Consider the following 15926-nt stretch of genomic DNA (forward strand, 5'->3'; position numbering starts at 1 on the left):
ATCTCAGCACCACAGCAGCCTGGAGTGTTCCACAGGGGAATGTCTCAGTCCAGCCAACAGGCACTGCCAAAGAGAGTGACATGTGTTAGAAATCACACTTCTTTTTTAAACCCCAGTGCCTGTGCACAGCCCTGAGGTACCTGCAGCTTTGGCTGCCTTTGACTAGTAAATAAACCAGGCTGGATCCTGTTCACTGGCTGCCCATGGCAAGTGGCACAGGAGAGCTTGCAGCCAGATGGGTTTCATCACCTAAACAGATTACTTCACCCCCACTGAGTTTTGTCAATGGTCCTTGGCCTTTGCTAGTATCCAACATGCCTGGATGCTGTCTGGGGCTCACTAGTGCTCAGCCATGATCAGGACTAAGCTAAGGTTTAAGCACTCTTATGTAGTCATGGAACAGAGCTGGAGACATTGTTCTGGCTCTGGCTGACTCTTCAATACAGACGTAGCCTTGGAAGCTTAAAGCATTTTGTAACCCTTTGATTGCCCTTTCCTGAAATTGTACATTCTCCCCTTGGGCTCCTGTCACCTTCTGATATCCCAAGAGATGTTGGCTAAAGACCTAACTACTTTGTGTGTCCTGAACCTGTCTCCCAACAGCTTTATATGCTGTCCCTCAGTCCTCCTTCTACAAGAGAAGGTTCTTGTACTGAAACAGATCCCTCTTCATCCCTCCTGGATGGCCTTCCCACACATCCTCTCATTTTCACATAGCTATCACCCTTATAATTGTCAAGGATGCATAACAGAGGCAGAAAAGGGATATCCTGTTATAGCGGTGGCCTGAAGTCAAGCAACACACAGGATACAGGTCTCTCCTTTTATCCCTCCTCAGGGAACATCTGCACCTCTATTGTGCTTGTTCCTCCTTTATGAAATCCCTTTATATGCTGTTCAGAGAGAGGAGAACACAATGAGGACCAGGGATTGATCACAAAATGCTTCAGAAGTGGTTAATTTCCTTGTCTCAGGAGCTCAGCTAACTTTGGGGACTTGGTTTTAAGAAGAAACTTCTGAGAGTTTCATTGCATGAGAATTACCTGGGCCACAGAGGTCTGGGCCTCAGGTGGAGGTCTTAGCCCCATGCCTGAGTGCATGGAGAGTTCAGGTTTCACAAGAAGAAGTCTGCAGGGGGAGTAGGGGCCCATCTGTCTTGAGAACTAAGCAGGAGTTTGAGGAACCAGTCCACAAGACCTCCATGGCCCCACGAAACCTTGTCATTTTCCAGCACCCTCCATTCCTGCTGCATGGATAGGAGAGTGAGAAGCTGAGCTCCTCAAGCATCTGGGGAAATGAAAAACCAACTGGCTTTTCTAGCTTCATATCAAAACAGAAAACAGATGGGATCTTTGTACTGTGGTTTTCTTCCTCAGTGGCAAGCAGATGTTGTAACCTTTTCTAGAGCAGGTTGGAGACATGGGCCCTCTTCTCTAAGATCTGGCCAAGCTCCCTGCCAGGAGAAGGAATATTAAAAGTTGCAGACCTCTTCTTAGCCCAGTTTGCAGCCTGCAGACTGCCTGGCCTGCAAAGTGGGTAGAAGAGAGGGGAGGGAGGTGGGAGGGGGGCACTGACACCACTTTATCACTGCTTGGCATCCCTAGGAAAGGATCTGCAAAGGGAATCAGGAGCGTCATTTGGCTCAAGGCAGAGTTCCTCACACAGCCTGTGTGGGGTTTTGCTAAGCATGTGTAGTTGACTGTGACCTGGTTGTAGAAATGAGTGGGAAGTCTGGGTCCTTTGTGTGCACAAAAAGGTAGGTAGTAAGTTTAAGGGTGGTCTGGAAGGCAGAGGATTGGAAACCATGGAGAAAACTAAGAGGAACAACCAAGGAAAAGAAGGGAATAAAGTCACTGATTGCTTCTCAAGCTGTATTTTAAAATGTCATCTGAATGTTTTTCAAGCCAGAAAGGTTTCAGGTCCAGTGGGTTTCCAGTAATGATGGTAAAATAAGGAGGAGCATTGAAAGGAATTTGTATACTTTGTACTTCTTTCCCAGTTTATAAATTTTCATGAAAAGGACTTTTGTCCTTCCAGGCTTAAATTCAAACTTAGGAGTGAAAACCTGTCTATCTCCACCAAAAGAAAAGACCTTTACTCAGAAAGACTTCCAATACTAGATTTGTGACATTAGAGACGTTTTTTAAGGAAGAAGCATTTCTATGTTTTTAATGATGTGATACATGGTATATTTCTTGGGGTGGTCTTGTGCATGGCCAGAAGTTGGACTTCAATGATCCTTATGGATCCTTCTAACCGAGGATATTCTATGATTCTAGAGTTTTGCAAAATTTCATGTTGTCTTCACTGATCTATATATCTTATGTATGGAGACAGCCATTTCACAGGCAAAGTCCCTGAAGTCACATGTTTTCAGCCTCAGGAACAGACTGAGACATTTACAAGGAAAATATGACCCTGCAACCTTGACCATTTGAAAGATAACATTGCAAAATGCATGACCATCTTCCAGCTGATCTCTGCTCAGGCAGCTGGAGCAGTGCAACCACAGGTCAGGGGTTGTTCAGGGTCTGCTCTCTTCCAGCCACAGATACTGCCAGAGCAGCCCACAAAGGTGTGTGTTGCTGAGGTTCTGGAGCCACCACTATGCCACATCAGTGTATTGGGTCCTGGGCAATTCATTGCAGCATTTTTACCACACCACAGAGCGAAGGCAACTAGAAAACAATAAGAGGAATTAGTGGGCATCTCAGTTCATGAATAAGAGGAATAAGAGGGCAAGTTTAGACTAGACATTGAGAAGAAATTCTTCTCTGTGAGGGTGGTGAGGCCCTGACACAAGTTGTCCAGAGAACCTGTGGCTCCTCCATCCCTGGGAGTGTTCAAGGACAAGGTGGACAGGGCTTGGAGCAACTTGGTCTCATAGAAGGTGTTACTGCTCATGGCAGGGGTGTTGGAAGGTGATCTTTAAGGCCCCTTCTAACCTAAACTATTCTGTGATTTTGTGATAACTAGAGAGCAAGTCCTTATTAGCACTAAAACAAACACTGGAACTGTGTCTTGACCTAAATCACTGTCTTGGTTTGAAAAGACAGATGTCTGCTTAAGGAAGGCAGGAGCCTTCCCTGAAATGGAAAACGTAACCCGCCCCCCCTCTGAATTGTAGTAATTTTGAAATTAAGGGGGGATCTCAGGCAAAGATATGGGAGCAGGAATAACAGTTCTTTATTAGGGAAGAAAATAAAAATAAAATAAACAATGCAGTAATACAAAACAACATTGACAGAGTCAGAATACGACCTGACACCCTGTTGGTCAGGGTGTTGATAGCAGTCCAATTGGAATGGTGGCTGCAGTCCTCCTGCAGTGTCAGGTGTGGTTCTGTTGGAGCAGTGATGTTGTAGAAGGGTGTATTCTTCCTCTGAAGGTCTGGTGGTGGTGTAGATGGGCCTGGTCTTCCTCTGGGAACCAGTGAAAAATGCAGTTCCTCCTCTGGGAATCCAATGGAAAAGGCTGTGCTGGTGTCCCAAAATCTTGGATTATATCCAGGTAGGAATCCTTGCCTCCTTCCTCTGGGCAGAGCATCTCACAATGGGATGCTGTAATTTTATCAGGCATGCAGTGACACTCAATAGCCCATTAACACCAGATGTCTCCCTGGAGGGAGGATTGGCTTGTGGAAGAGATAAGGAAAACTGCTCAAATAACAGAAGATAACTGCCCCACCTCTAACAAATGGCAAATAGAATACACACATTACCTTGCAATCTAGGACAACCACTTGTTAAATAAGTCACAGTCAGGCTTGGTGTTTCTTCCTTTCTAGAGAAGAAAATACTACTTTTTCATGCTAGCAAATACTGGAGGAGGAATTGTGCACTGGGGTCCCAGGGACATTCAGGAATTCAAAATATGCAGAGCCAGAGTCAGAGACAGAATTGCTGGAATAGAGAAAATTGCATAACTCCAACCTGGCAGCTTGATCCAACTCTTGGAGACTCACATGTAAAGGAAGTGCAGTACCACTACTTGTGCACACCCGGAAACAGGGAATCAGTTCTTATGTGCTTAGTGTGGAATGGCTTGCAAGGGATTGGGTGAATCCAGCTTAATTTTCATATGTCTTCTGATGAAATCTGTATTGAAGTCATTATGATAGCACACACACTTTTCCAGATGTGACAGGCATACATAAATGTCTGCAGGCATACATTTTAACAGTCTGCAGGACTGGGAAGACATTTTATGATCTAGGTGGATGAGGCTGTTTAATATCTGAGCAAAAAAAATTAATGACTAAGAGCTGCCCTAACAAGCCTTTTCTGAGTGCTAGCTAGCCAGGCTAATGTCTATTTGATCATAAAACATCTGGAACATTTGGGATGTATTAGCCAACTTTTGCATAGCAAAGAGAGGAGAAGATATAGCAGGTATGTTATGATGTTGTTAAAACTGTTGAGTTACGTGGTACAATATTTGAGTTTCTTCAACAAGGTGACCTTTATCAGTGGAGGGGACAGGATTTACTTGAAAGGCACAGATTATTGATGTGACATTTTCTTATGATATTTCATGTGCATTTCCCTTTTATCCCCTACCTTCAAGATAACATTTTTGCTTTCCTATCTGCTTGAGGATCATTCAGCTATAACAGGAATGAGAAACAGATACCTCCAAGATGTAGGTCCACTTTGTTTTAGTGGCAGGGGATCAGTGAATGCTTTTTCATTGTCTGAGAAGTTCTGAGTCTGAAGCTCCCATGTGAAATCACACTTTTTAATTATAGCCTTGTTCAGCAATGGCATGGTCTGTGTGAATGGCCTGTGTGAAGGGCTGTCAGAAGAAGTGATGGTCTTCTCTTCTGGAGTGTCCTTGTATGTGAACGTGAACAGTGCTGCTGCTCTTGTGTTTGATGAAGGAGAGCTGGGCAATCATTAAGTTTCAGATCAAATTTTATAACACAATCTGAAGTCCTTAGCAGTCCCCATAAGAAGGTCTTTGTTGCTTCTAAGCCATAGAGGAGTTGGCTTAAATATCCCTGAACTCATTCCTGGCATTTAGAGAGTATCTTTACTGCTAAGCAAGAGAGGTTCCAGGGTGTAGGCTCAGGTCTTGGAGCACTAGGGCTTTGCTGTTAGCTCACTCCAAACCCTGCTCTCAGCTGAGAAGGTGTTTGGACACAAGTTAAGCTGAGACACTGTGCCTCAGGGCCAGCAAATCAGCCCCCATCAGCTTTATTTATTAGAGTAGGTGTTGCTAATGAGACCATACCAATTTTGGCTCCCTCTCGGCCTGTGGCGTCCTTCAATACTGTCCCAGCAAGCTTTGCACATTCAAATACCCCCACAAGTCTTTATGCCACATCTCAGAGCTCATAACACCTACCCTCAATTTTGTGTTATAAAAACACAGCTCTGGCAGGCTGCAGCACAGACCACTTAATATTTCAGACACTTTGAACTGAACCTCCCCTCCACTCCTCCTTCAATAATTACTATGAACTCGAGCCATGAGGCATCACACAGGACTTGGAGGAGGCCAAATGCCAAATGCCATGTGCTGTGTGCTAGGCAGTCTGCTGGCAGCCTTGAGCTGTGTGTGACAATAAAAACCAAGCTGAGCGACTGGACTTCAAGGCAAATAGGAGCACAACCTTTTTGCTTCAGCTCTAAGAAGAAATTATTGTGGGTTTAGGGGGACCATGTCCTTAGAAGACAAGAAAGACTTTTGCCAGTAAAGACACTGGAAATCGTTTGTGAGGTGTATATTCATCCAACTTCCCACTTCCCTTTTATGTGATGAAAATTGCAGCTCCAAGAAATCTTCCTTTGGTAAGACACACAGCAAAACTATAAACCCAACTAGCTTCCACAAATTCTCCTGATTAAGTCCCCATCACTGCAAATAGGGTTATATAATTATGCAATAGGGTTATCAAATGCAGGGTAAGCCATGGCAGCCAAATGTGAGGTCATTCACAGCAACCCAGCTTACTGTGCAGAAGTGTCTTACTTCTGCTTGCCTTGCATGGAGAGAATGCATTGGTACAGCTCCTAGACCTCAGCCAACCTGCAGCAATGTCATACAGGCTCCCATAACTGGGTGGTGACTTTGAGCCCCAGCATCAAGCTATTCACAAATGGGGAGTTGCACCTCCGCAAAGGGACAGTATACATGGACTGCTCTTCAAGAAAGAACACCCAGCTTGGCTTTAAACCAGAATTCATGGGTTTAACATTCTAGGTGTACCTTGACATTGCTGCAGGTCTTACAGCAAACCTCTAGGCCCCATGCAGAATGAGCATGGATATGCTATTATACATGTGAATGGACCTTCTGCCATAGTGCTTGGTATCTAAATCAGTTCAACAGCCTGGATGTGGTCTACAGGAAGATGAGTGACTGTGGTGGTGTTCACAGGGGTCCCAGGATGAGGGAAGAGACGAGAATCTTGACTCCATGTTTCAGAAGGCTGATTTATTATTTTATGATATATATATTATATTAAAAGAAAATGATATAACTATACTAAAAGAATAGAAGAAAGGATTTCATCAGAAGGCTAGCAAGGAATAGAAAGGAATGATAATAAAATCTTGTGACTGACCAGAGAGTCCAAGACACCTGGACTGTGATTGGCCATTAATTAAAAACAATCACATGAGACCAATCAAAGATGCACCTGTTGCAAAAAATCCTGGCAAAGGGATTTTTCAGAAAATGTCATGGTGACAAGTGACTTGACTATGAAGGAAGAGGCAGGTGGTTAGGCAGGAGCCTTAGGCAATGGACTGGTATAAAAACAGGGACACACTTTGGGATCTGTTCGCTTAATGGGCAAATGACTGAAAACTCACTGCTGGAAAAGCAATCCAGACTGTGACTTGATCAATTTGCATTTTTTGGCACAATGTTCTTGCCTGGAAGAGCCAGCCTGTGGAGGTGTGAAAGCTAACAACTCATCTTCCTGTCAGTCTGCTTCATGATCCTCTTCTTTTCACCCCTGAGATTACAAGGACACTGCTGTGCCACTTCTGCAAGTGTTGGTATGAGACTCCTAAAGCTGGCATGGCCCGCCTCAAAGATAGCTGTGCCCATATTTTATCTTCAGGCATCCCTGTGGGCAGTGTCTCTGGAGATCCCTGTTCAGATAGGGCAAACAAGGCTGCTTCCCAGCTATGGTCAGAATGATGTGTCTTGGTCAAGCAAATATGAGAGGCTTTACATGTCTTCAGAAATAATGTGAAAGAGGAAAGGAGCCCGAAGAAAGCAGCTCCTTCAGCACCCATCTCTCTCCTGACAAGGAGATCATACAGGGCAACTCTGGCTTTCATAAAATGGACATATGTCTCCTTACTGACTCTAGGTAGTGAGGGGATGGCAGGTTTTCACTGCTGACAAACCAGGCTGGTTTTGAACTAGCATCTAAAACATATGCCAGCAGACTTATGAGCCCCTGAATGTCTGCTTTCTATACACTGCTCTGCTCTTGGAGGCCATGTGTTATTACTATAATAAACATTGTTCATGCTCTATCTGCCAGGTATGTTGCACTTCAGAAATGCCACATGTATTCCCAGCCTTTAGGAATCTCCCCAAATCCTACCTATTCACAACAGATCCCACAGCTGCTTCCCCTACAAAAATCCAGCTGTATCTTCTAATGTGCCTTTACAGTGATTATCAGATTTTCCTCCATTTTAGCAGAGCTGCAGCTGATACAATCTTGACCTCTGAAGCACGAAGAGAAAGGAGCAAATAACAGGGCACAGCGTTTCTTTTGGCTATTATTCCACCAAGGCCAGCCAGGCTACTGAAAGGGAAATCCCTGCACAAATTAAGGAAATTCAGATATTTCTTTCATATTAAGAGGCATTCTCAAGAGACCCACGACTTGTTTCCAAAGACACGACTGCATTCTAGCATCAAAAGACTTTATTATGCTAATATTGACCAGCATTGAAGGAAACAGCAATAAAAGCTGTCAAAGGGGACAAAAGTTGTTGCATTTAAGCTGCAAAATTCAAAGCCACATTTTGAATGCACAGAATCTTGTTATTGTCCAGGGCTTAGTCACACAACAATCCAGACAATGATCTGACACGGAGACCAAAATTAAATAAAGGCCTGCCTGGCAGGAGCATGAAGAGGAATATTGTACATTATAGACTAGTCCCAGGAATTACAAAGCTGGGTGGAAGAATATTGGAAAAAATGGGAGCTCCACTTCCAGTGAAGCAGATGGAAAAGTCCAAAGGAGGCCCAGGAATGATGGGACAGGAACTCAGTAATGATATACAAGTTGTAAGGTTTGAGACAAAAGTCAGGGGTCACACAGATGGGGGTTTAAGCTACACATCAGTGAAGGAGAGCAAGAAGTCCAAATATTGGCAGCTAAATATGTGCAGAGGGGCTGGAGAAGACATGAGCACACAGCACAGCCCTGCAGGCTGTGTAGGTGTGAGCTGGGGCTGACGCTTTCTGGGCTGACACTGACTTCATCTGCCTCCACAGGAGAATGAAATGAAATTAAATCTTCACAATCTGGGGAGAGTCACTTTAAAAGAATCATCTCTACACAGAGCCTTGTCCTTATGAAAATATGATGACAAAATGACTAAATTAGACCCTATATACATAGTGTCCTACCCAGCTATTGTCAGAAACAGTTGTTTGAAAAACTATTCATAAAGGCAAGTAATGACTCTTTCCTTGGCAATACCATCCTGGCTTCTGACACAGACAGGTCTAGGGTACAGTTCTATTGTATTCAAATGCAAAATACCAGACTTACATTTCATTCTCTGGAACTCCTGCTGAACCTGAAGGAGCTTTTAGCCTTAAGATAAGAGCTATTTTAGCAAATATTCCCCTTTTTTGCTGCTTATCTCCCTCTGTTAAATATGTACTTCCTTATGGCTCTGTAGGATATCCTCATTTATTTATAAAGAGATCTCTTCCTTTTTCCTTCAAGTTCCCCTCATCGTATGTATAATAAACAGCATGGACAGTGTGAAAAATGGTTTATATCACATCCCTGAGCTGGCATATAAGTGAGAAGCCAAGGACAGGCATTACTTCTAAGCACTGGCATATAGACAAAAATGTTCTCCAAATTCCCCTAATATCTTATCTTCACTATTTATCTGTGGTGAATAAACTGTCCTCTTGCAATTTCCCTCTTCTTCCACTGACTGTAGAAGCAGTGTAGTTGGTGCTGCACCATGTGCCAGTTTGTAATGACAATCAGCAAATTGGTCCAAGAATTCACAGAGGACATGAGTTTTCCATGACCCCTGTACTGTCTATGGTCAACATACAATATATCTCTTTTGGGTTTGACATCTGGGAGTGGTGTCTTTACAAAATGTTAAATAGGGCCTTTGGGAATGTCACAGGCCCTTCAAAGGTCACGGAGTCTGGCTCCAAAACTTATGTGGTGGTGTAATGTCACTCAGCAAGCAAGCACCATACAGCCAGTGGGACAGGAGAATGACCTGGAAAGGTAAAAGTTGGAAACGGGAAAGGTAGAAGAGGAAACCAATGGATTGAGATAATAATATCCCTTCTAACCCTGCCCTCTGTCAGCAGGAAGCCATTCCCCCTTGTCCTGTCACTCCAGGCCCTTGTCTGAAGTCCCTCTCCAGATCTCTTGGAGCCTCTTTAGGCACTGGCAGGGGCTCTAAGGTTTCCCTGGAGCTGCCTCGCCTTGCCTTGCCTTCCCTGTCCTTCCCTCTCCTCTTCCTTCTACCCTCCCTCTGCCTATCTCCATAGGAGAGGTGTTTCACCTCTCTGGTAATTTTTGTGCCCCTTATACTCCTGCCATTTCCTTTTTCTCCCCCCAGCTTTACATGCTGAGGATGATGCCACATGGTCTGGGATGTCCCTGGGGTCATCTGGGGTCAGCTGTCCAGGCTCTGTCCCCTCCCAGCTCCCTGTGCATGCCCAGTCTCCTCACCAGTGGAGTGGGGAGAAGGAAAGGCCTTGATTCTGTCTAAGTCCTTCTTGGCAATAAGGGAAACATCCCTGTGTTATCAGGACTGTTTGCAGGACTAATCCAAAGCATAGTTTGTGCTACTATGATGAAAATTAACCCAACCCCAACCAAACTCAGCACGTTATACCCTAGGTGTCCCAGCCCAAAAAATCTGAATCAAGAGTTCACCCCTGGGAAATCCTTATCTATGACTGTGCAGTCACTCTGTATTCAATTTTCTTATTGAATTGACCAAAGAAAGTTTTGGCCTCTCTGGGCTGGTGCACAAATGAGGTCTGTGACTTGCAGCACTGAATATCTCATGATTCAGGAAAATGTGGTGAAAAGTCAAACAAGTGCAGTAAAAGAAAATACATATTGATGCTTCTTTTGCAGTTTCCAATGTTTCTCAGTGCTGCACCTTCCAAGCTGGTGAGTGGAGACCACATGCCAGCCTACCTCCTCACAGCTCTTCCTCCCTGGTTTTGTTTATTGAGGTATAAAGAGCTGATGTGATTCTGAGAATTCTGTCTAACCCAGTGTGGTCTCAGATGGGCAAAATATTTTATTTTACACTTGATGGGAGGCAGACACTGAAACTGGATGAAACCTTGTCCAAATGGTCTGTAATGACAGCAGGCACCAAATCAGCAAGGATACTCCCAGGACAATGCAATTTGGAGGGGAAAAGGTTGTATTACAGGTATCACTTCTTCCTATGTACCAGGCACAAAGTGGTTTAGGGAGATTTAGCAGTAAGAATAGTACACACACACACACACACACACACACACACACAAAATGTAGTGGAATCCAGACTTGTTAAAGCTTTTTCCTTGCTGGCTCTGTCTGGTAGAGCCTGAGTTTTAAAATACCAATGCCTGTTCTTGTCACTCTCAGCTTTACTTTATTATTTTTTTAAATCAATAAATATCCTTCCACTCCTCCATCTGGAGGATTCCATCTTCATCCCACCACTGTAAGGCTGATCAGAGCCACCTATGCAATGCCATTTATTCCAGAACATATTTAAGTCTTGGCCCGTTCTCAGCCTCATAAATTCCTGACATGATTCAGGAGGCGTTTCTGTTGGAAAGAGCTCTCTGCTCTGCTGTCATATTTCTAGGGATTGCTGTGCCTCTGATCTGAGGCCAAACATTAGGAATAATTGCAGCAGGAAGCAGGACAAAGCTCGACATATTGTTTGTCTGGATTGTTTTAATTTTAAGAGTATAGAAGTACCCCCACTTACTGATGTTAGAAGAAAAGTGAAAAAATTACAGTTAAAAAAATTGTTCAGGAATTTTCTATTTTTTTTTCCTTTTATTGCTTTTGTTAGAGGCAATGAGGGAATCATTATGCTTGCTGCTGAGGACAGGGAGGTGAATTAGGTATTGAAGACTTATTAATTCAGGAATCCTGTCCCTGCAGATTAGACCAGAGGTTCCCACTTTTTATTTTCTGCTTGTTGAAACAAAGCCAGGAAATGCACACAGCTCTGCACAGACATATGTGTTTATATGTGTATATGACAGGAGAGGAAGGGGGTGCAGAGCTGGAGGTTGGGCCCCCAGAAAACTTGTTCCACATTGCAGCTTCAGTGCTGACCAGCACAGCCACACTGCTGCACTGACCAGGCTTAAAGCTGCACATGGACAAGGTGCTGATGCTGGCAGTTCACATGGAGGCACCCATCCAGCCAGATGATGACCTGTACTCATGATATGAAGTCCTTGGCTACATGGCTCAGGGATGAAGAGCTTTTGCTGCAGGACCTGGGTGCCAGCAGCTTTCAGACACACTGTCTCTGAACTGGGGTAGCTGCCTTTGAAAGTGAGAGACACATACACTAGAAGCCTGAGCTGAAGCCTGTTGAAGTTGATTAAAAAACGTGTTTCACTTCAGTAGGCTTTGGACAACACTGGAGGTTCATCTGAGAGGGAGGATGGTTAAAAGAGCAGCAGAGGTATACCCACTACAAGTGTTATGAGCAGAACAGCTGCCAATTTTTTTAAAAGGTTGCAGAGTTAACAGGGTGGGCCAGTTGCTGCCAGGGTGGAGTTCTAACTGTTTGTTATTGTAATCACCTGTCGTTTTCATTAACTACCTCTCATTGATGGTTAAGAATTCCCCCTTAGCAGGGCAGGCGTTGCCCTGCTGCTTCCTGGAGGATGGCATCCAGATGGTGAAGGGACATGGAGTTAGCATGCAAATGACATCAGATCCAGCATGCAATGGGAGAAACCCTGCACCAAACCTAGCCAAAAAAACCCCTAAAACAATGACCCAACACAAAATTGATGAATCAAAGTGATGTCTAGATGTGAGGAACAGAATCTAGTATCCACCAACGCCTTTTTACTCCTCAGCCTAACCTAAAGATGTCAGCTAGACAGAGGACCTTGAACATTGAACCAAAAAGGAAGGGATTTTCCCGATGTTCTTGTGAGGATGGAGCTCCCACCTCTGCCCACAGACCAGTGGACAAAGTTGCACTCTTTCTCCTTGTCTGAGTCACTCCTGGGAGCAGCAGTGGCGTGAGCACGGACCCATCGGTTCTCCCCACCTGAGCTGATCACTTTTAATAAAGGCATTAAAAAGGAGAAAGATCTCCTGCCCATGTTTATTCACAAGGATGCCAGGCAATATGTGAGGGGATCCATGGGGCTCTTGGTGCTCAGAAACACAATTGTAAACATCTCCCACCCCTGTCTGACCACCGACAAAACTGCCAGGGTGTCTGGAATGTCACTGAAGCACAGAGTGAGAAGTTGAATTGAGACCCACTACAAGAGAGGTGGAGAGGGTCTTTTTACAAGGACATGTAGTGACACAACAAGGGGGCATGGCTTCAAATTGACAGAGGGCAGGGTTAGAGAGGACATTGGGAAGAAATTCTTCCCTATGAGGCCCTGGCACAGGTTGCCCAGAGAAGCTGTGGCTGCCCCACCCCTGGAAGTTTTTGAAGGCCAGGTTGGACAGGGCTTGCTGTAACCTGGTCTAGTGGAAGGTGTCCTTCCCCATGGCAGGGGGGTTGGAAGGTGATCTTTAAGGTCTTTTCCAACCCAAATCATTCAATGATTCTATTATATCACATCAGAGAAGTAATAGGCTTGTCTTCTCTCACTGCAGTGTTTTCTGGATAGCATTAGTCTGATACAGCAGGGATGTAACCTTGCCTCAGCCTTACTGCTTTCAGAAGAGAGTAGTTGAAGACTTGCTTAAGTACCCATTGTTCTGGTAAAACACTTAAGAGTCTTCCTTAGGTGCATGTTGAAATATGTTCATTAGAGTAGAAATCCTGAATTTGTACTATTGAATCCTGAGAAAGAAAACTGAGTTTATTGCTGGGTAAGAGCTTTGGGAAAAACAGGACATCTCTTCTGGCAAATTCTGGGCTGTGCTGGTTCAAACCTAACCCATTTTGCTGATTATGGAACTCTTAATTGAGCGTGCAATGGCGTAAGATCTGTCCTTAGTTCAGAGGAGAAAACTGCTTCCACACTTCCAGCAATAGCTACAATCATATTAGCCCAACACAAGGGGATAACTCAGGGCTTTACTCATTAAAAAAAAAGTAGCAGGAGCCAACAGCTAGGAGCTGAAGCCAAAAACCATTGGTTACAAGCAAGTGAGCCTTGTAAATTGAAGGGAGATGTTGACAGCCTAGGGTGATCTATCAAGGAATGGTTAAAGTGTTGGCCAATCATTAGGGTGCCTTCAGGAAAAGACACTTTAAGCAAATCCATGTCACTGGGCTCAGTCCAGTTTTGAGGTGAAAGCATCTGTTCTGCAGTATGCTCAAGTTCAAATTAGGAGTTCCATAGTTTCTGCCACTCTTAACATCTCTGAATAAAGAAATGCCAGGAGCAGTCATGCACTTCTTAAGCTGATAGAGAAAATGGAAACCAAGTCATCTCACCTTGTTTCTGGGATTGTCAGTGATATTGTGCATTTGTATTTTGCCCCCAGCAACTCATGAAATAGTTCAGACACAGTTTTGGAAAATACTGTAGTGGTGGAAAAGCGATCTGGAACCAGCTGTGCTGTATGTCTGGCCTGAAAAGAGATGAAAGCAACCAACCCATCTGGCTGCTGACGTGAAGGTACCTTTGGGGCTCTCCATTCTCTTACAGGAGCACCCAGCACACAGCCATAGCATCTCCCTGAGCTGAAAGGGACCCTCAAGGATTAGTGAAGTCCAACTCCTGGCTCTGCAAGGATAACCCAAAAGTCACACCATGTGTCACTGCCATTTACTCAGATGTTGAGTCTACTGCCTCAATAAAAAATGCCAGCAATGGAAGAGGGATGGAAAATTAGTGTCTTTAAGGTCCTGGAACAAAAAGAGGGCAACACTGAAATAGTTTTTGCTGTATTCATGCTTGATCATTCTTGTCATGAGTTCCTACATCTCAGAGATAGGAAAGAAAGGATAACCCAGTGCAGCCTATCCTACATTATTTTTTAGGGAAAAACTCATAGATATGCAGTAAGAAGTGCAGATGAAAGGGTGGAAAAAGGATGGATTCATTCTGGTTTTCATCCAGGGAGCTGAGACAGAAGATATAAAGGCAAGCTATAGAGAAATGGGGAATTAAGAAATTATTTTGAGTCTAACCACATCTCTGTGATCCCAGTAGCACCTTCTCATGGAGTTGTCCACCTCAGCCCAAAGCTGTGGCTGGCAGCCATGCTACCCTGGAGTCTTTGCCACAGTTAAGTCACAATAACCTCCCTCTGGGAAAAGAAGTAGCCCTGAGAAAGTTAACAAGCTCAGTATTGCCTTGAAAACTTTAAGTTACTCCAGACATGCTCAGTCCCCCTAAAGTATGATGCTGCTAAAAAATATTCCTTTTGTTTGAAAAACCTTAAGGATAACGGGAAAATGGAATAGCAGAAAGGAAGAATGGGACAGATGCCAGAAGGTCTGATGGTAATCTAATCCAGATAATGGCCAAATCCAGTATCACCTTCCCTGGGGGCGATACCCAGGACACAGTGCCAGGAGAATGTCAGTGCTGAGACTCCAGCGCTTGCCTGCGCCATCAGGGAAAGGGAATCTGCTAATATTTAGTCTGCCAGAAAGACTATTGCAATTAGTGGATGTCAGATTAAGGCTTGAATGATTTTGAAACACGTAAGGGTTTGGACAAGGCTCACCCAAGTCACACAAGGGTCATCACTTATGTAAAATTATTAGTATTTGACAAGCATGTACATCTCCAGGCACTTAAACCAGAAACTGTTAAATTTACACTAACAGTTGTGGAATGGATCCCATTTAGCATGAATTTCTGTGTCCCCAAAGAGCTGAGCCTGAGCTGATTTCACTGTTTCTTGTCCTTTGGAAAGTTGCTTATTCATAAATAAAACCCCACCATTGTTACCTGAATTGAGGTAAGGAGCCTTTGTCACAGAAGAGAGGGTGTCATCACTCAGCTGTGTCATTGCTGGCTCCAGTCAGACCCCTGTCCTAATATGGTTACAGTTAATACTTTCACCAACAGCTGTGGACAAGCCAGGACTTTTTTGGAAATGAAGGGAGAGTAGCCCCAGAGCCCAACGTGAACAATCAAGCCAAGAGAGTCATGTCAGCAGATGCAGCAATGCTGGTTCTGGGAAGGGTGCTCCTCAGATCCTTTGTGTTTTCCACACTGCACTTATTTCTTTTCCTTCAAGTAAGGGCAGGGAAACCTTGCAGATCAAGGAAATGACCAAAAAAGAGGCCAAGAACAATTTAGAATTTAGGTCTCAGCCTTAAGTAGAGACATCAGTTTAATCCCCATCCCAGATCCAGAAACAGTCAGAATGTCATCAGCCATTATCCATTGTCCTCTCCCTCCAGCCCCTTGTCCAAAGTCCCTCTCCAGCTCTCTTGAAGCCCCTTTAGCCACTGGCAGGGGCTCTAAGGTCTTCCTAGAGCCTTCTTTTCTCCAGGCTGAACACCCCCAGCTCTCCCTACCTGTCTCCAGAGCAGAAAGGCTCC

Source organism: Molothrus ater, chromosome 2 (assembly GCF_012460135.2).
Source record: "Molothrus ater isolate BHLD 08-10-18 breed brown headed cowbird chromosome 2, BPBGC_Mater_1.1, whole genome shotgun sequence".
In the NCBI taxonomy this organism is placed as follows: Eukaryota; Metazoa; Chordata; class Aves; order Passeriformes; family Icteridae; genus Molothrus; species Molothrus ater.